We start from the raw sequence: 25,519 nt of genomic DNA on the forward strand, positions 1-25,519 counted from the left end.
GTCAAGGGACTCAACAACTCATGGGTCCGGTAAGTTATTTGGATTCCCATTTCCTTTCTAATGGAAAAAGTTGTAGAATTGAATGGAAAAGTTCTAAGTTGGTGACAAAATCTCTCGAGAAAAGGAGGGAACAGTGCCCCGTGTGAGGCTCGAACTCACGACCTTCAGATTATGAGACTGACACGCTACCTACTGCGCTAACGAGGCAAGCTGTACCTGCAGATCTGCAGAAGTTTATTGTGCATAGCAGAAAACTTTTTTTTTTCATAATGTCACTGAGACATTAGAGCATCTTTTCCCATATGGTCTAGCGGTTAGGATTCCTGGCTCTCACCCAGGTGGCCCGGGTTTGACTCCCGGTATGGGAATGCATCTTTATCTTAGCTACTGCCACCATTCAAAGACTGACACGTGTTTTTCAATCAAAAATGTTTCTGGTAGATTTTCACTTTGCAACAAAAATACTTAACATTGGCGATGCATTATGACTTTTGCAAAAGATTTCCTTTTGTTTCATAGCTTAAGCCTTTTTCAACTACACAGTTTTACACAAAAGTGTCAAGGGACTCAACAAGCCATGTGTCCTGTCTGTCATTAGGGCTCCCATGTTCTTTCTAATCGGAAACAGTTTAGAACTGAATTGGAAAGTTCAGAGTTAGTGACAAAATCTCTTGAGAAAAGGAGGATGCCACGTGTGAGCAAAAAACTCATGATCTTCAAATTATTCAACTGACGTGCCAAAAACCTTGACCATGTAGCGTGTTTCAGCTCTTGTAATGTTGATGTTTTGTATTCAAAGCAAAACACTCTTTTTTTTTTTTTTTTTACACCTGTCTTGCTGTTTACTGTACTGCTTACACCATGTGGAGAAAGACTTAGTTAGTATTCCTGGTTGACTGGTTCGATTCCTGCTATGGGAGAGACTTTTTTTTGGGGACTAGTGTCCACATTCCAAAGCCAACACGTGCCTTGCAGACAGAATCAGTTTAGGTTGGAACTGCTCTTTGCAGCCAAAAATGCAGACCACCAGGTTTTTTGGATATTTATTTGCACAAAAGCTTATTTGATGTCATATCTCAAACCATTCATATCTCTCACTTTTAATTCCTGGGTGTTAAGGGACTCAACAAGCCTTTATCCCTGTTTGTCATTGGAGCTCCCCTTCCATCAATTGGTGATATTTTGCTACTGAATGGAAAAGAGCTGTGACTCTCTAGCCAAGATGGTTGCAAAATCAGTTAAGGAAACACGGTACCAGTGCCCCATGTGAGAATCGAACTCATGACCTTCAGATTACGAGACTGACGCGCTACCTGCTGCGCTAACGAGGCAAAATGCACGTAATAATCTGCGGAAGTTGCTTGTGCAAAGCAGTACACCTCTTTTTTTTCATATTGTAAGTGAGCTGGCAGTACATCTTCTCCCATATGGTCTAGCGGTTAGGATTCCTGGTTTTCACCCAGGCGGCCTGGGTTTGACTCCTGGTATGGGAACGCATCCTTTTCTGCACCGCTGCCAACATTCAAAAACTGACGCGTGTTTTTTAGTCAAACGTATTTCAAGTAGGATTTGTTTTTTTCAGGCAAAAATGCTGAACGCCCGCGTTTTGGCACTTCATTCTGACCCTTCACACAAGATTCAATTTGGATTCGTAGCTCAACTCATTCTCAACCACCCCTTTTTACACTAAAGTGTCAAGGGACTCAACAACTCATGGGTCCGGTAAGTTATTTGGATTCCCATTTCCTTTCTAATGGAAAAAGTTGTAGAATTGAATGGAAAAGTTCTAAGTTGGTGACAAAATCTCTCGAGAAAAGGAGGGAACAGTGCCCCGTGTGAGGCTCGAACTCACGACCTTCAGATTATGAGACTGACACGCTACCTACTGCGCTAACGAGGCAAGCTGTACCTGCAGATCTGCAGAAGTTTATTGTGCATAGCAGAAAACTTTTTTTTTTCATAATGTCACTGAGACATTAGAGCATCTTTTCCCATATGGTCTAGCGGTTAGGATTCCTGGCTCTCACCCAGGTGGCCCGGGTTTGACTCCCGGTATGGGAATGCATCTTTATCTTAGCTACTGCCACCATTCAAAGACTGACACGTGTTTTTCAATCAAAAATGTTTCTGGTAGATTTTCACTTTGCAACAAAAATACTTAACATTGGCGATGCATTATGACTTTTGCAAAAGATTTCCTTTTGTTTCATAGCTTAAGCCTTTTTCAACTACACAGTTTTACACAAAAGTGTCAAGGGACTCAACAAGCCATGTGTCCTGTCTGTCATTAGGGCTCCCATGTTCTTTCTAATCGGAAACAGTTTAGAACTGAATTGGAAAGTTCAGAGTTAGTGACAAAATCTCTTGAGAAAAGGAGGATGCCACGTGTGAGCAAAAAACTCATGATCTTCAAATTATTCAACTGACGTGCCAAAAACCTTGACCATGTAGCGTGTTTCAGCTCTTGTAATGTTGATGTTTTGTATTCAAAGCAAAACACTCTTTTTTTTTTTTTTTTTACACCTGTCTTGCTGTTTACTGTACTGCTTACACCATGTGGAGAAAGACTTAGTTAGTATTCCTGGTTGACTGGTTCGATTCCTGCTATGGGAGAGACTTTTTTTTGGGGACTAGTGTCCACATTCCAAAGCCAACACGTGCCTTGCAGACAGAATCAGTTTAGGTTGGAACTGCTCTTTGCAGCCAAAAATGCAGACCACCAGGTTTTTTGGATATTTATTTGCACAAAAGCTTATTTGATGTCATATCTCAAACCATTCATATCTCTCACTTTTAATTCCTGGGTGTTAAGGGACTCAACAAGCCTTTATCCCTGTTTGTCATTGGAGCTCCCCTTCCATCAATTGGTGATATTTTGCTACTGAATGGAAAAGAGCTGTGACTCTCTAGCCAAGATGGTTGCAAAATCAGTTAAGGAAACACGGTACCAGTGCCCCATGTGAGAATCGAACTCATGACCTTCAGATTACGAGACTGACGCGCTACCTGCTGCGCTAACGAGGCAAAATGCACGTAATAATCTGCGGAAGTTGCTTGTGCAAAGCAGTACACCTCTTTTTTTTCATATTGTAAGTGAGCTGGCAGTACATCTTCTCCCATATGGTCTAGCGGTTAGGATTCCTGGTTTTCACCCAGGCGGCCTGGGTTCGACTCCTGGTATGGGAACGCATCCTTTTCTGCACCGCTGCCAACATTCAAAAACTGACGCGTGTTTTTTAGTCAAACGTATTTCAAGTAGGATTTGTTTTTTTCAGGCAAAAATGCTGAACGCCCGCGTTTTGGCACTTCATTCTGACCCTTCACACAAGATTCAATTTGGATTCGTAGCTCAACTCATTCTCAACCACCCCTTTTTACACTAAAGTGTCAAGGGACTCAACAACTCATGGGTCCGGTAAGTTATTTGGATTCCCATTTCCTTTCTAATGGAAAAAGTTGTAGAATTGAATGGAAAAGTTCTAAGTTGGTGACAAAATCTCTCGAGAAAAGGAGGGAACAGTGCCCCGTGTGAGGCTCGAACTCACGACCTTCAGATTATGAGACTGACACGCTACCTACTGCGCTAACGAGGCAAGCTGTACCTGCAGATCTGCAGAAGTTTATTGTGCATAGCAGAAAACTTTTTTTTTTCATAATGTCACTGAGACATTAGAGCATCTTTTCCCATATGGTCTAGCGGTTAGGATTCCTGGCTCTCACCCAGGTGGCCCGGGTTTGACTCCCGGTATGGGAATGCATCTTTATCTTAGCTACTGCCACCATTCAAAGACTGACACGTGTTTTTCAATCAAAAATGTTTCTGGTAGATTTTCACTTTGCAACAAAAATACTTAACATTGGCGATGCATTATGACTTTTGCAAAAGATTTCCTTTTGCTTCATAGCTTAAGCCTTTTTCAACTACACAGTTTTACACAAAAGTGTCAAGGGACTCAACAAGCCATGTGTCCTGTCTGTCATTAGGGCTCCCATGTTCTTTCTAATCGGAAACAGTTTAGAACTGAATTGGAAAGTTCAGAGTTAGTGACAAAATCTCTTGAGAAAAGGAGGATGCCACGTGTGAGCAAAAAACTCATGATCTTCAAATTATTCAACTGACGTGCCAAAAACCTTGACCATGTAGCGTGTTTCAGCTCTTGTAATGTTGATGTTTTGTATTCAAAGCAAAACACTCTTTTTTTTTTTTTTTTTACACCTGTCTTGCTGTTTACTGTACTGCTTACACCATGTGGAGAAAGACTTAGTTAGTATTCCTGGTTGACTGGTTCGATTCCTGCTATGGGAGAGACTTTTTTTTGGGGACTAGTGTCCACATTCCAAAGCCAACACGTGCCTTGCAGACAGAATCAGTTTAGGTTGGAACTGCTCTTTGCAGCCAAAAATGCAGACCACCAGGTTTTTTGGATATTTATTTGCACAAAAGCTTATTTGATGTCATATCTCAAACCATTCATATCTCTCACTTTTAATTCCTGGGTGTTAAGGGACTCAACAAGCCTTTATCCCTGTTTGTCATTGGAGCTCCCCTTCCATCAATTGGTGATATTTTGCTACTGAATGGAAAAGAGCTGTGACTCTCTAGCCAAGATGGTTGCAAAATCAGTTAAGGAAACACGGTACCAGTGCCCCATGTGAGAATCGAACTCATGACCTTCAGATTACGAGACTGACGCGCTACCTGCTGCGCTAACGAGGCAAAATGCACGTAATAATCTGCGGAAGTTGCTTGTGCAAAGCAGTACACCTCTTTTTTTTCATATTGTAAGTGAGCTGGCAGTACATCTTCTCCCATATGGTCTAGCGGTTAGGATTCCTGGTTTTCACCCAGGCGGCCTGGGTTTGACTCCTGGTATGGGAACGCATCCTTTTCTGCACCGCTGCCAACATTCAAAAACTGACGCGTGTTTTTTAGTCAAACGTATTTCAAGTAGGATTTGTTTTTTTCAGGCAAAAATGCTGAAAGCCCGCGTTTTGGCACTTCATTCTGACCCTTCACACAAGATTCAATTTGGATTCGTAGCTCAACTCATTCTCAACCACCCCTTTTTACACTAAAGTGTCAAGGGACTCAACAACTCATGGGTCCGGTAAGTTATTTGGATTCCCATTTCCTTTCTAATGGAAAAAGTTGTAGAATTGAATAGTTCTAAGTTGGTGACAAAATCTCTCGAGAAAAGGAGGGAACAGTGCCCCGTGTGAGGCTCGAACTCACGACCTTCAGATTATGAGACTGACACGCTACCTACTGCGCTAACGAGGCAAGCTGTACCTGCAGATCTGCAGAAGTTTATTGTGCATAGCAGAAAACTTTTTTTTTTCATAATGTCACTGAGACATTAGAGCATCTTTTCCCATATGGTCTAGCGGTTAGGATTCCTGGCTCTCACCCAGGTGGCCCGGGTTTGACTCCCGGTATGGGAATGCATCTTTATCTTAGCTACTGCCACCATTCAAAGACTGACACGTGTTTTTCAATCAAAAATGTTTCTGGTAGATTTTCACTTTGCAACAAAAATACTTAACATTGGCGATGCATTATAACTTTTGCAAAAGATTTCCTTTTGTTTCATAGCTTAAGCCTTTTTCAACTACACAGTTTTACACAAAAGTGTCAAGGGACTCAACAAGCCATGTGTCCTGTCTGTCATTAGGGCTCCCATGTTCTTTCTAATCGGAAACAGTTTAGAACTGAATTGGAAAGTTCAGAGTTAGTGACAAAATCTCTTGAGAAAAGGAGGATGCCACGTGTGAGCAAAAAACTCATGATCTTCAAATTATTCAACTGACGTGCCAAAAACCTTGACCATGTAGCGTGTTTCAGCTCTTGTAATGTTGATGTTTTGTATTCAAAGCAAAACACTCTTTTTTTTTTTTTTTACACCTGTCTTGCTGTTTACTGTACTGCTTACACCATGTGGAGAAAGACTTAGTTAGTATTCCTGGTTGACTGGTTCGATTCCTGCTATGGGAGAGACTTTTTTTTGGGGACTAGTGTCCACATTCCAAAGCCAACACGTGCCTTGCAGACAGAATCAGTTTAGGTTGGAACTGCTCTTTGCAGCCAAAAATGCAGACCACCAGGTTTTTTGGATATTTATTTGCACAAAAGCTTATTTGATGTCATATCTCAAACCATTCATATCTCTCACTTTTAATTCCTGGGTGTTAAGGGACTCAACAAGCCTTTATCCCTGTTTGTCATTGGAGCTCCCCTTCCATCAATTGGTGATATTTTGCTACTGAATGGAAAAGAGCTGTGACTCTCTAGCCAAGATGGTTGCAAAATCAGTTAAGGAAACACGGTACCAGTGCCCCATGTGAGAATCGAACTCATGACCTTCAGATTACGAGACTGACGCGCTACCTGCTGCGCTAACGAGGCAAAATGCACGTAATAATCTGCGGAAGTTGCTTGTGCAAAGCAGTACACCTCTTTTTTTTCATATTGTAAGTGAGCTGGCAGTACATCTTCTCCCATATGGTCTAGCGGTTAGGATTCCTGGTTTTCACCCAGGCGGCCTGGGTTCGACTCCTGGTATGGGAACGCATCCTTTTCTGCACCGCTGCCAACATTCAAAAACTGACGCGTGTTTTTTAGTCAAACGTATTTCAAGTAGGATTTGTTTTTTTCAGGCAAAAATGCTGAACGCCCGCGTTTTGGCACTTCATTCTGACCCTTCACACAAGATTCAATTTGGATTCGTAGCTCAACTCATTCTCAACCACCCCTTTTTACACTAAAGTGTCAAGGGACTCAACAACTCATGGGTCCGGTAAGTTATTTGGATTCCCATTTCCTTTCTAATGGAAAAAGTTGTAGAATTGAATGGAAAAGTTCTAAGTTGGTGACAAAATCTCTCGAGAAAAGGAGGGAACAGTGCCCCGTGTGAGGCTCGAACTCACGACCTTCAGATTATGAGACTGACACGCTACCTACTGCGCTAACGAGGCAAGCTGTACCTGCAGATCTGCAGAAGTTTATTGTGCATAGCAGAAAACTTTTTTTTTTCATAATGTCACTGAGACATTAGAGCATCTTTTCCCATATGGTCTAGCGGTTAGGATTCCTGGCTCTCACCCAGGTGGCCCGGGTTTGACTCCCGGTATGGGAATGCATCTTTATCTTAGCTACTGCCACCATTCAAAGACTGACACGTGTTTTTCATTCAAAAATGTTTCTGGTAGATTTTCACTTTGCAACAAAAATACTTAACATTGGCGATGCATTATGACTTTTGCAAAAGATTTCCTTTTGTTTCATAGCTTAAGCCTTTTTCAACTACACAGTTTTACACAAAAGTGTCAAGGGACTCAACAAGCCATGTGTCCTGTCTGTCATTAGGGCTCCCATGTTCTTTCTAATCGGAAACAGTTTAGAACTGAATTGGAAAGTTCAGAGTTAGTGACAAAATCTCTTGAGAAAAGGAGGATGCCACGTGTGAGCAAAAAACTCATGATCTTCAAATTATTCAACTGACGTGCCAAAAACCTTGACCATGTAGCGTGTTTCAGCTCTTGTAATGTTGATGTTTTGTATTCAAAGCAAAAGACTCTTTTTTTTTTTTTTTACACCTGTCTTGCTGTTTACTGTACTGCTTACACCATGTGGAGAAAGACTTAGTTAGTATTCCTGGTTGACTGGTTCGATTCCTGCTATGGGAGAGACTTTTTTTTGGGGACTAGTGTCCACATTCCAAAGCCAACACGTGCCTTGCAGACAGAATCAGTTTAGGTTGGAACTGCTCTTTGCAGCCAAAAATGCAGACCACCAGGTTTTTTGGATATTTATTTGCACAAAAGCTTATTTGATGTCATATCTCAAACCATTCATATCTCTCACTTTTAATTCCTGGGTGTTAAGGGACTCAACAAGCCTTTATCCCTGTTTGTCATTGGAGCTCCCCTTCCATCAATTGGTGATATTTTGCTACTGAATGGAAAAGAGCTGTGACTCTCTAGCCAAGATGGTTGCAAAATCAGTTAAGGAAACACGGTACCAGTGCCCCATGTGAGAATCAAACTCATGACCTTCAGATTACGAGACTGACGCGCTACCTGCTGCGCTAACGAGGCAAAATGCACGTAATAATCTGCGGAAGTTGCTTGTGCAAAGCAGTACACCTCTTTTTTTTCATATTGTAAGTGAGCTGGCAGTACATCTTCTCCCATATGGTCTAGCGGTTAGGATTCCTGGTTTTCACCCAGGCGGCCTGGGTTCGACTCCTGGTATGGGAACGCATCCTTTTCTGCACCGCTGCCAACATTCAAAAACTGACGCGTGTTTTTTAGTCAAACGTATTTCAAGTAGGATTTGTTTTTTTCAGGCAAAAATGCTGAACGCCCGCGTTTTGGCATTTCATTCTGACCCTTCACACAAGATTCAATTTGGATTCGTAGCTCAACTCATTCTCAACCACCCCTTTTTACACTAAAGTGTCAAGGGACTCAACAACTCATGGGTCCGGTAAGTTATTTGGATTCCCATTTCCTTTCTAATGGAAAAAGTTGTAGAATTGAATGGAAAAGTTCTAAGTTGGTGACAAAATCTCTCGAGAAAAGGAGGGAACAGTGCCCCGTGTGAGGCTCGAACTCACGACCTTCAGATTATGAGACTGACACGCTACCTACTGCGCTAACGAGGCAAGCTGTACCTGCAGATCTGCAGAAGTTTATTGTGCATAGCAGAAAACTTTTTTTTTTCATAATGTCACTGAGACATTAGAGCATCTTTTCCCATATGGTCTAGCGGTTAGGATTCCTGGCTCTCACCCAGGTGGCCCGGGTTTGACTCCCGGTATGGGAATGCTTCTTTATCTTAGCTACTGCCACCATTCAAAGACTGACACGTGTTTTTCAATCAAAAATGTTTCTGGTAGATTTTCACTTTGCAACAAAAATACTTAACATTGGCGATGCATTATGACTTTTGCAAAAGATTTCCTTTTGTTTCATAGCTTAAGCCTTTTTCAACTACACAGTTTTACACAAAAGTGTCAAGGGACTCAACAAGCCATGTGTCCTGTCTGTCATTAGGGCTCCCATGTTCTTTCTAATCGGAAACAGTTTAGAACTGAATTGGAAAGTTCAGAGTTAGTGACAAAATCTCTTGAGAAAAGGAGGATGCCACGTGTGAGCAAAAAACTCATGATCTTCAAATTATTCAACTGACGTGCCAAAAACCTTGACCATGTAGCGTGTTTCAGCTCTTGTAATGTTGATGTTTTGTATTCAAAGCAAAACACTTTTTTTTTTTTTTTTTTACACCTGTCTTGCTGTTTACTGTACTGCTTACACCATGTGGAGAAAGACTTAGTTAGTATTCCTGGTTGACTGGTTCGATTCCTGCTATGGGAGAGACTTTTTTTTGGGGACTAGTGTCCACATTCCAAAGCCAACACGTGCCTTGCAGACAGAATCAGTTTAGGTTGGAACTGCTCTTTGCAGCCAAAAATGCAGACCACCAGGTTTTTTGGATATTTATTTGCACAAAAGCTTATTTGATGTCATATCTCAAACCATTCATATCTCTCACTTTTAATTCCTGGGTGTTAAGGGACTCAACAAGCCTTTATCCCTGTTTGTCATTGGAGCTCCCCTTCCATCAATTGGTGATATTTTGCTACTGAATGGAAAAGAGCTGTGACTCTCTAGCCAAGATGGTTGCAAAATCAGTTAAGGAAACACGGTACCAGTGCCCCATGTGAGAATCGAACTCATGACCTTCAGATTACGAGACTGACGCGCTACCTGCTGCGCTAACGAGGCAAAATGCACGTAATAATCTGCGGAAGTTGCTTGTGCAAAGCAGTACACCTCTTTTTTTTCATATTGTAAGTGAGCTGGCAGTACATCTTCTCCCATATGGTCTAGCGGTTAGGATTCCTGGTTTTCACCCAGGCGGCCTGGGTTTGACTCCTGGTATGGGAACGCATCCTTTTCTGCACCGCTGCCAACATTCAAAAACTGACGCGTGTTTTTTAGTCAAACGTATTTCAAGTAGGATTTGTTTTTTTCAGGCAAAAATGCTGAACGCCCGCGTTTTGGCACTTCATTCTGACCCTTCACACAAGATTCAATTTGGATTCGTAGCTCAACTCATTCTCAACCACCCCTTTTTACACTAAAGTGTCAAGGGACTCAACAACTCATGGGTCCGGTAAGTTATTTGGATTCCCATTTCCTTTCTAATGGAAAAAGTTGTAGAATTGAATGGAAAAGTTCTAAGTTGGTGACAAAATCTCTCGAGAAAAGGAGGGAACAGTGCCCCGTGTGAGGCTCGAACTCACGACCTTCAGATTATGAGACTGACACGCTACCTACTGCGCTAACGAGGCAAGCTGTACCTGCAGATCTGCAGAAGTTTATTGTGCATAGCAGAAAACTTTTTTTTTTCATCATGTCACTGAGACATTAGAGCATCTTTTCCCATATGGTCTAGCGGTTAGGATTCCTGGCTCTCACCCAGGTGGCCCGGGTTTGACTCCCGGTATGGGAATGCATCTTTATCTTAGCTACTGCCACCATTCAAAGACTGACACGTGTTTTTCAATCAAAAATGTTTCTGGTAGATTTTCACTTTGCAACAAAAATACTTAACATTGGCGATGCATTATGACTTTTGCAAAAGATTTCCTTTTGTTTCATAGCTTAAGCCTTTTTCAACTACACAGTTTTACACAAAAGTGTCAAGGGACTCAACAAGCCATGTGTCCTGTCTGTCATTAGGGCTCCCATGTTCTTTCTAATCGGAGACAGTTTAGAACTGAATTGGAAAGTTCAGAGTTAGTGACAAAATCTCTTGAGAAAAGGAGGATGCCACGTGTGAGCAAAAAACTCATGATCTTCAAATTATTCAACTGACGTGCCAAAAACCTTGACCATGTAGCGTGTTTCAGCTCTTGTAATGTTGATGTTTTGTATTCAAAGCAAAACACTTTTTTTTTTTTTTTTTACACCTGTCTTGCTGTTTACTGTACTGCTTACACCATGTGGAGAAAGACTTAGTTAGTATTCCTGGTTGACTGGTTCGATTCCTGCTATGGGAGAGACTTTTTTTTGGGGACTAGTGTCCACATTCCAAAGCCAACACGTGCCTTGCAGACAGAATCAGTTTAGGTTGGAACTGCTCTTTGCAGCCAAAAATGCAGACCACCAGGTTTTTTGGATATTTATTTGCACAAAAGCTTATTTGATGTCATATCTCAAACCATTCATATCTCTCACTTTTAATTCCTGGGTGTTAAGGGACTCAACAAGCCTTTATCCCTGTTTGTCATTGGAGCTCCCCTTCCATCAATTGGTGATATTTTGCTACTGAATGGAAAAGAGCTGTGACTCTCTAGCCAAGATGGTTGCAAAATCAGTTAAGGAAACACGGTACCAGTGCCCCATGTGAGAATCGAACTCATGACCTTCAGATTACGAGACTGACGCGCTACCTGCTGCGCTAACGAGGCAAAATGCACGTAATAATCTGCGGAAGTTGCTTGTGCAAAGCAGTACACCTCTTTTTTTTCATATTGTAAGTGAGCTGGCAGTACATCTTCTCCCACATGGTCTAGCGGTTAGGATTCCTGGTTTTCACCCAGGCGGCCTGGGTTTGACTCCTGGTATGGGAACGCATCCTTTTCTGCACCGCTGCCAACATTCAAAAACTGACGCGTGTTTTTTAGTCAAACGTATTTCAAGTAGGATTTGTTTTTTTCAGGCAAAAATGCTGAACGCCCGCGTTTTGGCACTTCATTCTGACCCTTCACACTAGATTCAATTTGGATTCGTAGCTCAACTCATTCTCAACCACCCCTTTTTACACTAAAGTGTCAAGGGACTCAACAACTCATGGGTCCGGTAAGTTATTTGGATTCCCATTTCCTTTCTAATGGAAAAAGTTGTAGAATTGAATGGAAAAGTTCTAAGTTGGTGACAAAATCTCTCGAGAAAAGGAGGGAACAGTGCCCCGTGTGAGGCTCGAACTCACGACCTTCAGATTATGAGACTGACACGCTACCTACTGCGCTAACGAGGCAAGCTGTACCTGCAGATCTGCAGAAGTTTATTGTGCATAGCAGAAAACTTTTTTTTTTCATAATGTCACTGAGACATTAGAGCATCTTTTCCCATATGGTCTAGCGGTTAGGATTCCTGGCTCTCACCCAGGTGGCCCGGGTTTGACTCCCGGTATGGGAATGCATCTTTATCTTAGCTACTGCCACCATTCAAAGACTGACACGTGTTTTTCAATCAAAAATGTTTCTGGTAGATTTTCACTTTGCAACAAAAATACTTAACATTGGCGATGCATTATGACTTTTGCAAAAGATTTCCTTTTGTTTCATAGCTTAAGCCTTTTTCAACTACACAGTTTTACACAAAAGTGTCAAGGGACTCAACAAGCCATGTGTCCTGTCTGTCATTAGGGCTCCCATGTTCTTTCTAATCGGAAACAGTTTAGAACTGAATTGGAAAGTTCAGAGTTAGTGACAAAATCTCTTGAGAAAAGGAGGATGCCACGTGTGAGCAAAAAACTCATGATCTTCAAATTATTCAACTGACGTGCCAAAAACCTTGACCATGTAGCGTGTTTCAGCTCTTGTAATGTTGATGTTTTGTATTCAAAGCAAAACACTCTTTTTTTTTTTTTTTTACACCTGTCTTGCTGTTTACTGTACTGCTTACACCATGTGGAGAAAGACTTAGTTAGTATTCCTGGTTGACTGGTTCGATTCCTGCTATGGGAGAGACTTTTTTTTGGGGACTAGTGTCCACATTCCAAAGCCAACACGTGCCTTGCAGACAGAATCAGTTTAGGTTGGAACTGCTCTTTGCAGCCAAAAATGCAGACCACCAGGTTTTTTGGATATTTATTTGCACAAAAGCTTATTTGATGTCATATCTCAAACCATTCATATCTCTCACTTTTAATTCCTGGGTGTTAAGGGACTCAACAAGCCTTTATCCCTGTTTGTCATTGGAGCTCCCCTTCCATCAATTGGTGATATTTTGCTACTGAATGGAAAAGAGCTGTGACTCTCTAGCCAAGATGGTTGCAAAATCAGTTAAGGAAACACGGTACCAGTGCCCCATGTGAGAATCGAACTCATGACCTTCAGATTACGAGACTGACGCGCTACCTGCTGCGCTAACGAGGCAAAATGCACGTAATAATCTGCGGAAGTTGCTTGTGCAAAGCAGTACACCTCTTTTTTTTCATATTGTAAGTGAGCTGGCAGTACATCTTCTCCCATATGGTCTAGCGGTTAGGATTCCTGGTTTTCACCCAGGCGGCCTGGGTTTGACTCCTGGTATGGCAACGCATCCTTTTCTGCACCGCTGCCAACATTCAAAAACTGACGCGTGTTTTTTAGTCAAACGTATTTCAAGTAGGATTTGTTTTTTTCAGGCAAAAATGCTGAACGCCCGCGTTTTGGCACTTCATTCTGACCCTTCACACAAGATTCAATTTGGATTCGTAGCTCAACTCATTCTCAACCACCCCTTTTTACACTAAAGTGTCAAGGGACTCAACAACTCATGGGTCCGGTAAGTTATTTGGATTCCCATTTCCTTTCTAATGGAAAAAGTTGTAGAATTGAATGGAAAAGTTCTAAGTTGGTGACAAAATCTCTCGAGAAAAGGAGGGAACAGTGCCCCGTGTGAGGCTCGAACTCACGACCTTCAGATTATGAGACTGACACGCTACCTACTGCGCTAAAAAGGCAAGCTGTACCTGCAGATCTGCAGAAGTTTATTGTGCATAGCAGAAAACTTTTTTTTTTCATAATGTCACTGAGACATTAGAGCATCTTTTCCCATATGGTCTAGCGGTTAGGATTCCTGGCTCTCACCCAGGTGGCCCGGGCTTGACTCCCGGTATGGGAATGCATCTTTATCTTAGCTACTGCCACCATTCAAAGACTGACACGTGTTTTTCAATCAAAAATGTTTCTGGTAGATTTTCACTTTGCAACAAAAATACTTAACATTGGCGATGCATTATGACTTTTGCAAAAGATTTCCTTTTGTTTCATAGCTTAAGCCTTTTTCAACTACACAGTTTTACACAAAAGTGTCAAGGGACTCAACAAGCCATGTGTCCTGTCTGTCATTAGGGCTCCCATGTTCTTTCTAATCGGAAACAGTTTAGAACTGAATTGGAAAGTTCAGAGTTAGTGACAAAATCTCTTGAGAAAAGGAGGATGCCACGTGTGAGCAAAAAACTCATGATCTTCAAATTATTCAACTGACGTGCCAAAAACCTTGACCATGTAGCGTGTTTCAGCTCTTGTAATGTTGATGTTTTGTATTCAAAGCAAAACACTTTTTTTTTTTTTTTTTTACACCTGTCTTGCTGTTTACTGTACTGCTTACACCATGTGGAGAAAGACTTAGTTAGTATTCCTGGTTGACTGGTTCGATTCCTGCTATGGGAGAGACTTTTTTTTGGGGACTAGTGTCCACATTCCAAAGCCAACACGTGCCTTGCAGACAGAATCAGTTTAGGTTGGAACTGCTCTTTGCAGCCAAAAATGCAGACCACCAGGTTTTTTGGATATTTATTTGCACAAAAGCTTATTTGATGTCATATCTCAAACCATTCATATCTCTCACTTTTAATTCCTGGGTGTTAAGGGACTCAACAAGCCTTTATCCCTGTTTGTCATTGGAGCTCCCCTTCCATCAATTGGTGATATTTTGCTACTGAATGGAAAAGAGCTGTGACTCTCTAGCCAAGATGGTTGCAAAATCAGTTAAGGAAACACGGTACCAGTGCCCCATGTGAGAATCGAACTCATGACCTTCAGATTACGAGACTGACGCGCTACCTGCTGCGCTAACGAGGCAAAATGCACGTAATAATCTGCGGAAGTTGCTTGTGCAAAGCAGTACACCTCTTTTTTTTCATATTGTAAGTGAGCTGGCAGTACATCTTCTCCCATATGGTCTAGCGGTTAGGATTCCTGGTTTTCACCCAGGCGGCCTGGGTTTGACTCCTGGTATGGGAACGCATCCTTTTCTGCACCGCTGCCAACATTCAAAAACTGACGCGTGTTTTTTAGTCAAACGTATTTCAAGTAGGATTTGTTTTTTTCAGGCAAAAATGCTGAACGCCCGCGTTTTGGCACTTCATTCTGACCCTTCACACAAGATTCAATTTGGATTCGTAGCTCAACTCATTCTCAACCACCCCTTTTTACACTAAAGTGTCAAGGGACTCAACAACTCATGGGTCCGGTAAGTTATTTGGATTCCCATTTCCTTTCTAATGGAAAAAGTTGTAGAATTGAATGGAAAAGTTCTAAGTTGGTGACAAAATCTCTCGAGAAAAGGAGGGAACAGTGCCCCGTGTGAGGCTCGAACTCACGACCTTCAGATTATGAGACTGACACGCTACCTACTGCGCTAACAAGGCAAGCTGTACCTGCAGATCTGCAGAAGTTTATTGTGCATAGCAGAAAACTTTTTTTTTTCATAATGTCACTGAGACATTAGAGCATCTTTTCCCATATGGTCTAGCGGTTAGGATTCCTGGCTCTCACCCAGGTGGCCCGGGTTTGACTCCCGGTATGGGAATGCATCTTTATCTTAGCTACTGCCACCATTCAAAGACTGACACGTGTTTTTCAATCAAAAATGTTTCTGGTAGATTTTCACTTTGCAACAAAAATACTTAACATTGGCGATGCATTATGACTTTTGCAAAAGATTTCCTTTTGTTTCATAGCTTAAGCCTTTTTCAACTACACAGTTTTACACAAAAGTGTCAAGGGACTCAACAAGCCATGTGTCCTGTCTGTCATTAGGGCTCCCATGTTCTTTCTAATCGGAAACAGTTTAGAACTGAATTGGAAAGTTCAGAGTTAGTGACAAAATCTCTTGAGAAAAGGAGGATGCCACGTGTGAGCAAAAAACTCATGATCTTCAAATTATTCAACTGACGTGCCAAAAACCTTGACCATGTAGCGTGTTTCAGCTCTTGTAATGTTGATGTTTTGTATTCAAAGCAAAACACTTTTTTTTTTTTTTTTTTACACCTGTCTTGCTGTTTACTGTACTGCTTACACCATGTGGAGAAAGACTTAGTTAGTATTCCTGGTTGACTGGTTCGATTCCTGCTATGGGAGAGACTTTTTTTTGGGGACTAGTGTCCACATTCCAAAGCCAACACGTGCCTTGCAGACAGAATCAGTTTAGGTTGGAACTGCTCTTTGCAGCCAAAAATGCAGACCACCAGGTTTTTTGGATATTTATTTGCACAAAAGCTTATTTGATGTCATATCTCAAACCATTCATATCTCTCACTTTTAATTCCTGGGTGTTAAGGGACTCAACAAGCCTTTATCCCTGTTTGTCATTGGAGCTCCCCTTCCATCAATTGGTGATATTTTGCTACTGAATGGAAAAGAGCTGTGACTCTCTAGCCAAGATGGTTGCAAAATCAGTTAAGGAAACACGGTACCAGTGCCCCATGTGAGAATCGAACTCATGACCTTCAGATTACGAGACTGACGCGCTACCTGCTGCGCTAACGAGGCAAAATGCACGTAATAATCTGCGGAAGTTGCTTGTGCAAAGCAGTACACCTCTTTTTTTTCATATTGTAAGTGAGCTGGCAGTACATCTTCTCCCATATGGTCTAGCGGTTAGGATTCCTGGTTTTCACCCAGGCGGCCTGGGTTTGACTCCTGGTATGGGAACGCATCCTTTTCTGCACCGCTGCCAACATTCAAAAACTGACGCGTGTTTTTTAGTCAAACGTATTTCAAGTAGGATTTGTTTTTTTCAGGCAAAAATGCTGAACGCCCGCGTTTTGGCACTTCATTCTGACCCTTCACACAAGATTCAATTTGGATTCGTAGCTCAACTCATTCTCAACCACCCCTTTTTACACTAAAGTGTCAAGGGACTCAACAACTCATGGGTCCGGTAAGTTATTTGGATTCCCATTTCCTTTCTAATGGAAAAAGTTGTAGAATTGAATGGAAAAGTTCTAAGTTGGTGACAAAATCTCTCGAGAAAAGGAGGGAACAGTGCCCCGTGTGAGGCTCGAACTCACGACCTTCAGATTATGAGACTGACACGCTACCTACTGCGCTAACGAGGCAAGCTGTACCTGCAGATCTGCAGAAGTTTATTGTGCATAGCAGAAAACTTTTTTTTTTCATAATGTCACTGAGACATTAGAGCATCTTTTCCCATATGGTCTAGCGGTTAGGATTCCTGGCTCTCACCCAGGTGGCCCGGGTTTGACTCCCGGTATGGGAATGCATCTTTATCTTAGCTACTGCCACCATTCAAAGACTGACACGTGTTTTTCAATCAAAAATGTTTCTGGTAGATTTTCACTTTGCAACAAAAATACTTAACATTGGCGATGCATTATGACTTTTGCAAAAGATTTCCTTTTGTTTCATAGCTTAAGCCTTTTTCAACTACACAGTTTTACACAAAAGTGTCAAGGGACTCAACAAGCCATGTGTCCTGTCTGTCATTAGGGCTCCCATGTTCTTTCTAATCGGAAACAGTTTAGAACTGAATTGGAAAGTTCAGAGTTAGTGACAAAATCTCTTGAGAAAAGGAGGATGCCACGTGTGAGCAAAAAACTCATGATCTTCAAATTATTCAACTGACGTGCCAAAAACCTTGACCATGTAGCGTGTTTCAGCTCTTGTAATGTTGATGTTTTGTATTCAAAGCAAAACACTTTTTTTTTTTTTTTTTTACACCTGTCTTGCTGTTTACTGTACTGCTTACACCATGTGGAGAAAGACTTAGCTAGTATTCCTGGTTGACTGGTTCGATTCCTGCTATGGGAGAGACTTTTTTTTGGGGACTAGTGTCCACATTCCAAAGCCAACACGTGCCTTGCAGACAGAATCAGTTTAGGTTGGAACTGCTCTTTGCAGCCAAAAATGCAGACCACCAGGTTTTTTGGATATTTATTTGCACAAAAGCTTATTTGATGTCATATCTCAAACCATTCATATCTCTCACTTTTAATTCCTGGGTGTTAAGGGACTCAACAAGCCTTTATCCCTGTTTGTCATTGGAGCTCCCCTTCCATCAATTGGTGATATTTTGCTACTGAATGTAAAAGAGCTGTGACTCTCTAGCCAAGATGGTTGCAAAATCAGTTAAGGAAACACGGTACCAGTGCCCCATGTGAGAATCGAACTCATGACCTTCAGATTACGAGACTGACGCGCTACCTGCTGCGCTAACGAGGCAAAATGCACGTAATAATCTGCGGAAGTTGCTTGTGCAAAGCAGTACACCTCTTTTTTTTCATATTGTAAGTGAGCTGGCAGTACATCTTCTCCCATATGGTCTAGCGGTTAGGATTCCTGGTTTTCACCCAGGCGGCCTGGGTTTGACTCCTGGTATGGGAACGCATCCTTTTCTGCACCGCTGCCAACATTCAAAAACTGACGCGTGTTTTTTAGTCAAACGTATTTCAAGTAGGATTTGTTTTTTTCAGGCAAAAATGCTGAACGCCCGCGTTTTGGCACTTCATTCTGACCCTTCACACAAGATTCAATTTGGATTCGTAGCTCAACTCATTCTCAACCACCCCTTTTTACACTAAAGTGTCAAGGGACTCAACAACTCATGGGTCCGGTAAGTTATTTGGATTCCCATTTCCTTTCTAATGGAAAAAGTTGTAGAATTGAATGGAAAAGTTCTAAGTTGGTGACAAAATCTCTCGAGAAAAGGAGGGAACAGTGCCCCGTGTGAGGCTCGAACTCACGACCTTCAGATTATGAGACTGACACGCTACCTACTGCGCTAACAAGGCAAGCTGTACCTGCAGATCTGCAGAAGTTTATTGTGCATAGCAGAAAACTTTTTTTTTTCATAATGTCACTGAGACATTAGAGCATCTTTTCCCATATGGTCTAGCGGTTAGGATTCCTGGCTCTCACCCAGGTGGCCCGGGTTTGACTCCCGGTATGGGAATGCATCTTTATCTTAGCTACTGCCACCATTCAAAGACTGACACGTGTTTTTCAATCAAAAATGTTTCTGGTAGATTTTCACTTTGCAACAAAAATACTTAACATTGGCGATGCATTATGACTTTTGCAAAAGATTTCCTTTTGTTTCATAGCTTAAGCCTTTTTCAACTACACAGTTTTACACAAAAGTGTCAAGGGACTCAACAAGCCATGTGTCCTGTCTGTCATTAGGGCTCCCATGTTCTTTCTAATCGGAAACAGTTTAGAACTGAATTGGAAAGTTCAGAGTTAGTGACAAAATCTCTTGAGAAAAGGAGGATGCCACGTGTGAGCAAAAAACTCATGATCTTCAAATTATTCAACTGACGTGCCAAAAACCTTGACCATGTAGCGTGTTTCAGCTCTTGTAATGTTGATGTTTTGTATTCAAAGCAAAACACTTTTTTTTTTTTTTTTTTTTACACCTGTCTTGCTGTTTACTGTACTGCTTACACCATGTGGAGAAAGACTTAGTTAGTATTCCTGGTTGACTGGTTCGATTCCTGCTATGGGAGAGACTTTTTTTTGGGGACTAGTGTCCACATTCCAAAGCCAACACGTGCCTTGCAGACAGAATCAGTTTAGGTTGGAACTGCTCTTTGCAGCCAAAAATGCAGACCACCAGGTTTTTTGGATATTTATTTGCACAAAAGCTTATTTGATGTCATATCTCAAACCATTCATATCTCTCACTTTTAATTCCTGGGTGTTAAGGGACTCAACAAGCCTTTATCCCTGTTTGTCATTGGAGCTCCCCTTCCATCAATTGGTGATATTTTGCTACTGAATGGAAAAGAGCTGTGACTCTCTAGCCAAGATGGTTGCAAAATCAGTTAAGGAAACACGGTACCAGTGCCCCATGTGAGAATCGAACTCATGACCTTCAGATTACGAGACTGACGCGCTACCTGCTGCGCTAACGAGGCAAAATGCACGTAATAATCTGCGGAAGTTGCTTGTGCAAAGCAGTACACCTCTTTTTTTTCATATTGTAAGTGAGCTGGCAGTACATCTTCTCCCATATGGTCTAGCGGTTAGGATTCCTGGTTTTCACCCAGGCGGCCTGGGTTTGACTCCTGGTATGGGAACGCATCCTTTTCTGCACCGCTGCCAACATTCAAAAACTGACGCGTGTTTTTTAGTCAAACGTATTTCAAGTAGGATTTGTTTTTTTCAGGCAAAAATGCTGAACGCCCGCGTTTTGGCACTTCATTCTGATCCTTCACACAAGATTCAATTTGGATTCGTAGCTCAACTCATTCTCAACCACCCCTTTTTACACTAAAGTGTCAAGGGACTCAACAACTCATGGGTCCGGTAAGTTATTTGGATTCCCATTTCCTTTCTAATGGAAAAAGTTGTAGAATTGAATGGAAAAGTTCTAAGTTGGTGACAAAATCTCTCGAGAAAAGGAGGGAACAGTGCCCCGTGTGAGGCTCGAACTCACGACCTTCAGATTATGAGACTGACACGCTACCTACTGCGCTAACGAGGCAAGCTGTACCTGCAGATCTGCAGAAGTTTATTGTGCATAGCAGAAAACTTTTTTTTTTCATAATGTCACTGAGACATTAGAGCATCTTTTCCCATATGGTCTAGCGGTTAGGATTCCTGGCTCTCACCCAGGTGGCCCGGGTTTGACTCCCGGTATGGGAATGCATCTTTATCTTAGCTACTGCCACCATTCAAAGACTGACACGTGTTTTTCAATCAAAAATGTTTCTGGTAGATTTTCACTTTGCAACAAAAATACTTAACATTGGCGATGCATTATGACTTTTGCAAAAGATTTCCTTTTGTTTCATAGCTTAAGCCTTTTTCAACTACACAGTTTTACACAAAAGTGTCAAGGGACTCAACAAGCCATGTGTCCTGTCTGTCATTAGGGCTCCCATGTTCTTTCTAATCGGAAACAGTTTAGAACTGAATTGGAAAGTTCAGAGTTAGTGACAAAATCTCTTGAGAAAAGGAGGATGCCACGTGTGAGCAAAAAACTCATGATCTTCAAATTATTCAACTGACGTGCCAAAAACCTTGACCATGTAGCGTGTTTCAGCTCTTGTAATGTTGATGTTTTGTATTCAAAGCAAAACACTTTTTTTTTTTTTTTTTTACACCTGTCTTGCTGTTTACTGTACTGCTTACACCATGTGGAGAAAGACTTAGTTAGTATTCCTGGTTGACTGGTTCGATTCCTGCTATGGGAGAGACTTTTTTTTGGGGACTAGTGTCCACATTCCAAAGCCAACACGTGCCTTGCAGACAGAATCAGTTTAGGTTGGAACTGCTCTTTGCAGCCAAAAATGCAGACCACCAGGTTTTTTGGATATTTATTTGCACAAAAGCTTATTTGATGTCATATCTCAAACCATTCATATCTCTCACTTTTAATTCCTGGGTGTTAAGGGACTCAACAAGCCTTTATCCCTGTTTGTCATTGGAGCTCCCCTTCCATCAATTGGTGATATTTTGCTACTGAATGGAAAAGAGCTGTGACTCTCTAGCCAAGATGGTTGCAAAATCAGTTAAGGAAACACGGTACCAGTGCCCCATGTGAGAATCGAACTCATGACCTTCAGATTACGAGACTGACGCGCTACCTGCTGCGCTAACGAGGCAAAATGCACGTAATAATCTGCGGAAGTTGCTTGTGCAAAGCAGTACACCTCTTTTTTTTCATATTGTAAGTGAGCTGGCAGTACATCTTCTCCCATATGGTCTAGCGGTTAGGATTCCTGGTTTTCACCCAGGCGGCCTGGGTTCGACTCCTGGTATGGGAACGCATCCTTTTCTGCACCGCTGCCAACATTCAAAAACTGACGCGTGTTTTTTAGTCAAACGTATTTCAAGTAGGATTTGTTTTTTTCAGGCAAAAATGCTGAACGCCCGCGTTTTGGCACTTCATTCTGACCCTTCACACAAGATTCAATTTGGATTCGTAGCTCAACTCATTCTCAACCACCCCTTTTTACACTAAAGTGTCAAGGGACTCAACAACTCATGGGTCCGGTAAGTTATTTGGATTCCCATTTCCTTTCTAATGGAAAATGTTGTAGAATTGAATGGAAAAGTTCTAAGTTGGTGACAAAATCTCTCGAGAAAAGGAGGGAACAGTGCCCCGTGTGAGGCTCGAACTCACGACATTCAGATTATGAGACTGACACGCTACCTACTGCGCTAACGAGGCAAGCTGTACCTGCAGATCTGCAGAAGTTTATTGTGCATAGCAGAAAACTTTTTTTTTTCATAATGTCACTGAGACATTAGAGCATCTTTTCCCATATGGTCTAGCGGTTAGGATTCCTGGCTCTCACCCAGGTGGCCGGGGTTTGACTCCCGGTATGGGAATGCATCTTTATCTTAGCTACTGCCACCATTCAAAGACTGACACGTGTTTTTCAATCAAAAATGTTTCTGGTAGATTTTCACTTTGCAACAAAAATACTTAACATTGGCGATGCATTATGACTTTTGCAAAAGATTTCCTTTTGTTTCATAGCTTAAGCCTTTTTCAACTACACAGTTTTACACAAAAGTGTCAAGGGACTCAACAAGCCATGTGTCCTGTCTGTCATTAGGGCTCCCATGTTCTTTCTAATCGGAAACAGTTTAGAACTGAATTGGAAAGTTCAGAGTTAGTGACAAAATCTCTTGAGAAAAGGAGGATGCCACGTGTGAGCAAAAAACTCATGATCTTCAAATTATTCAACTGACGTGCCAAAAACCTTGACCATGTAGCGTGTTTCAGCTCTTGTAATGTTGATGTTTTGTATTCAAAGCAAAACACTCTTTTTTTTTTTTTTTTTACACCTGTCTTGCTGTTTACTGTACTGCTTACACCATGTGGAGAAAGACTTAGTTAGTATTCCTGGTTGACTGGTTCGATTCCTGCTATGGGAGAGACTTTTTTTTGGGGACTAGTGTCCACATTCCAAAGCCAACACGTGCCTTGCAGACAGAATCAGTTTAGGTTGGAACTGCTCTTTGCAGCCAAAAATGCAGACCACCAGGTTGTTTGGATATTTATTTGCACAAAAGCTTATTTGATGTCATATCTCAAACCATTCATATCTCTCACTTTTAATTCCTGGGTGTTAAGGGACTCAACAAGCCTTTATCCCTGTTTGTCATTGGAGCTCCCCTTCCATCAATTGGTGATATTTTGCTACTGAATGGAAAAGAGCTGTGACTCTCTAGCCAAGATGGTTGCAAAATCAGTTAAGGAAACACGGTACCAGTGCCCCATGTGAGAATCGAACTCATGACCTTCAGATTACGAGACTGACGCGCTACCTGCTGCGCTAACGAGGCAAAATGCACGTAATAATCTGCGGAAGTTGCTTGTGCAAAGCAGTACACCTCTTTTTTTTCATATTGTAAGTGAGCTGGCAGTACATCTTCTCCCATATGGTCTAGCGGTTAGGATTCCTGGTTTTCACCCAGGCGGCCTGGGTTCGACTCCTGGTATGGGAACGCATCCTTTTCTGCACCGCTGCCAACATTCAAAAACTGACGCGTGTTTTTTAGTCAAACGTATTTCAAGTAGGATTTGTTTTTTTCAGGCAAAAATGCTGAACGCCCGCGTTTTGGCACTTCATTCTGACCCTTCACACAAGATTCAATTTGGATTCGTAGCTCAACTCATTCTCAACCACCCCTTTTTACACTAAAGTGTCAAGGGACTCAACAACTCATGGGTCCGGTAAGTTATTTGGATTCCCATTTCCTTTCTAATGGAAAAAGTTGTAGAATTGAATGGAAAAGTTCTAAGTTGGTGACAAAATCTCTCGAGAAAAGGAGGGAACAGTGCCCCGTGTGAGGCTCGAACTCACGACCTTCAGATTATGAGACTGACACGCTACCTACTGCGCTAACGAGGCAAGCTGTACCTGCAGATCTGCAGAAGTTTATTGTGCATAGCAGAAAACTTTTTTTTTTCATAATGTCACTGAGACATTAGAGCATCTTTTCCCATATGGTCTAGCGGTTAGGATTCCTGGCTCTCACCCAGGTGGCCCGGGTTTGACTCCCGGTATGGGAATGCATCTTTATCTTAGCTACTGCCACCATTCAAAGACTGACACGTGTTTTTCAATCAAAAATGTTTCTGGTAGATTTTCACTTTGCAACAAAAATACTTAACATTGGCGATGCATTATGACTTTTGCAAAAGATTTCCTTTTGTTTCATAGCTTAAGCCTTTTTCAACTACACAGTTTTACACAAAAGTGTCAAGGGACTCAACAAGCCATGTGTCCTGTCTGTCATTAGGGCTCCCATGTTCTTTCTAATCGGAAACAGTTTAGAACTGAATTGGAAAGTTCAGAGTTAGTGACAAAATCTCTTGAGAAAAGGAGGATGCCACGTGTGAGCAAAAAACTCATGATCTTCAAATTATTCAACTGACGTGCCAAAAACCTTGACCATGTAGCGTGTTTCAGCTCTTGTAATGTTGATGTTTTGTATTCAAAGCAAAACACTCTTTTTTTTTTTTTTTTTACACCTGTCTTGCTGTTTACTGTACTGCTTACACCATGTGGAGAAAGACTTAGTTAGTATTCCTGGTTGACTGGTTCGATTCCTGCTATGGGAGAGACTTTTTTTTGGGGACTAGTGTCCACATTCCAAAGCCAACACGTGCCTTGCAGACAGAATCAGTTTAGGTTGGAACTGCTCTTTGCAGCCAAAAATGCAGACCACCAGGTTTTTTGGATATTTATTTGCACAAAAGCTTATTTGATGTCATATCTCAAACCATTCATATCTCTCACTTTTAATTCCTGGGTGTTAAGGGACTCAACAAGCCTTTATCCCTGTTTGTCATTGGAGCTCCCCTTCCATCAATTGGTGATATTTTGCTACTGAATGGAAAAGAGCTGTGACTCTCTAGCCAAGATGGTTGCAAAATCAGTTAAGGAAACACGGTACCAGTGCCCCATGTGAGAATCGAACTCATGACCTTCAGATTACGAGACTGACGCGCTACCTGCTGCGCTAACGAGGCAAAATGCACGTAATAATCTGCGGAAGTTGCTTGTGCAAAGCAGTACACCTCTTTTTTTTCATATTGTAAGTGAGCTGGCAGTACATCTTCTCCCATATGGTCTAGCGGTTAGGATTCCTGGTTTTCACCCAGGCGGCCTGGGTTCGACTCCTGGTATGGGAACGCATCCTTTTCTGCACCGCTGCCAACATTCAAAAACTGACGCGTGTTTTTTAGTCAAACGTATTTCAAGTAGGATTTGTTTTTTTCAGGCAAAAATGCTGAACGCCCGCGTTTTGGCACTTCATTCTGACCCTTCACACAAGATTCAATTTGGATTCGTAGCTCAACTCATTCTCAACCACCCCTTTTTACACTAAAGTGTCAAGGGACTCAACAACTCATGGGTCCGGTAAGTTATTTGGATTCCCATTTCCTTTCTAATGGAAAAAGTTGTAGAATTGAATGGAAAAGTTCTAAGTTGGTGACAAAATCTCTCGAGAAAAGGAGGGAACAGTGCCCC

The 25,519-nt window shown here is 41.8% G+C and overlaps 6 non-coding genes across 6 annotated transcripts; all 6 read left to right on the forward strand.

Annotated features, from left to right (window-relative positions):
• The first annotated feature begins 3,114 nt into the window (after positions 1-3,114).
• On the forward strand, positions 3,115-3,186 carry TRNAE-UUC (transfer RNA glutamic acid (anticodon UUC)). The gene has a single exon. It is a non-coding gene; the product is annotated as a tRNA-Glu (tRNA).
• A 3,307-nt stretch (positions 3,187-6,493) lies between these two features.
• TRNAE-UUC (transfer RNA glutamic acid (anticodon UUC)) lies at positions 6,494-6,565 on the forward strand. The gene has a single exon. It is a non-coding gene; the product is annotated as a tRNA-Glu (tRNA).
• Positions 6,566-8,184: 1,619 nt separating this feature from the next.
• TRNAE-UUC (transfer RNA glutamic acid (anticodon UUC)) lies at positions 8,185-8,256 on the forward strand. Its single transcript has one exon. It is a non-coding gene; the product is annotated as a tRNA-Glu (tRNA).
• Positions 8,257-21,721: 13,465 nt separating this feature from the next.
• Positions 21,722-21,793, forward strand: TRNAE-UUC (transfer RNA glutamic acid (anticodon UUC)). Its single transcript has one exon. It is a non-coding gene; the product is annotated as a tRNA-Glu (tRNA).
• A 1,621-nt stretch (positions 21,794-23,414) lies between these two features.
• TRNAE-UUC (transfer RNA glutamic acid (anticodon UUC)) lies at positions 23,415-23,486 on the forward strand. Its single transcript has one exon. It is a non-coding gene; the product is annotated as a tRNA-Glu (tRNA).
• A 1,621-nt stretch (positions 23,487-25,107) lies between these two features.
• On the forward strand, positions 25,108-25,179 carry TRNAE-UUC (transfer RNA glutamic acid (anticodon UUC)). The gene has a single exon. It is a non-coding gene; the product is annotated as a tRNA-Glu (tRNA).
• Positions 25,180-25,519: the final 340 nt, after the last annotated feature.

This window comes from Phyllobates terribilis, unplaced genomic scaffold (assembly GCF_046119375.1).
Source record: "Phyllobates terribilis strain yellow unplaced genomic scaffold, ASM4611937v1 Scaffold_11__3_contigs__length_659146591, whole genome shotgun sequence".
Taxonomy (NCBI): domain Eukaryota; kingdom Metazoa; phylum Chordata; class Amphibia; order Anura; family Dendrobatidae; genus Phyllobates; species Phyllobates terribilis.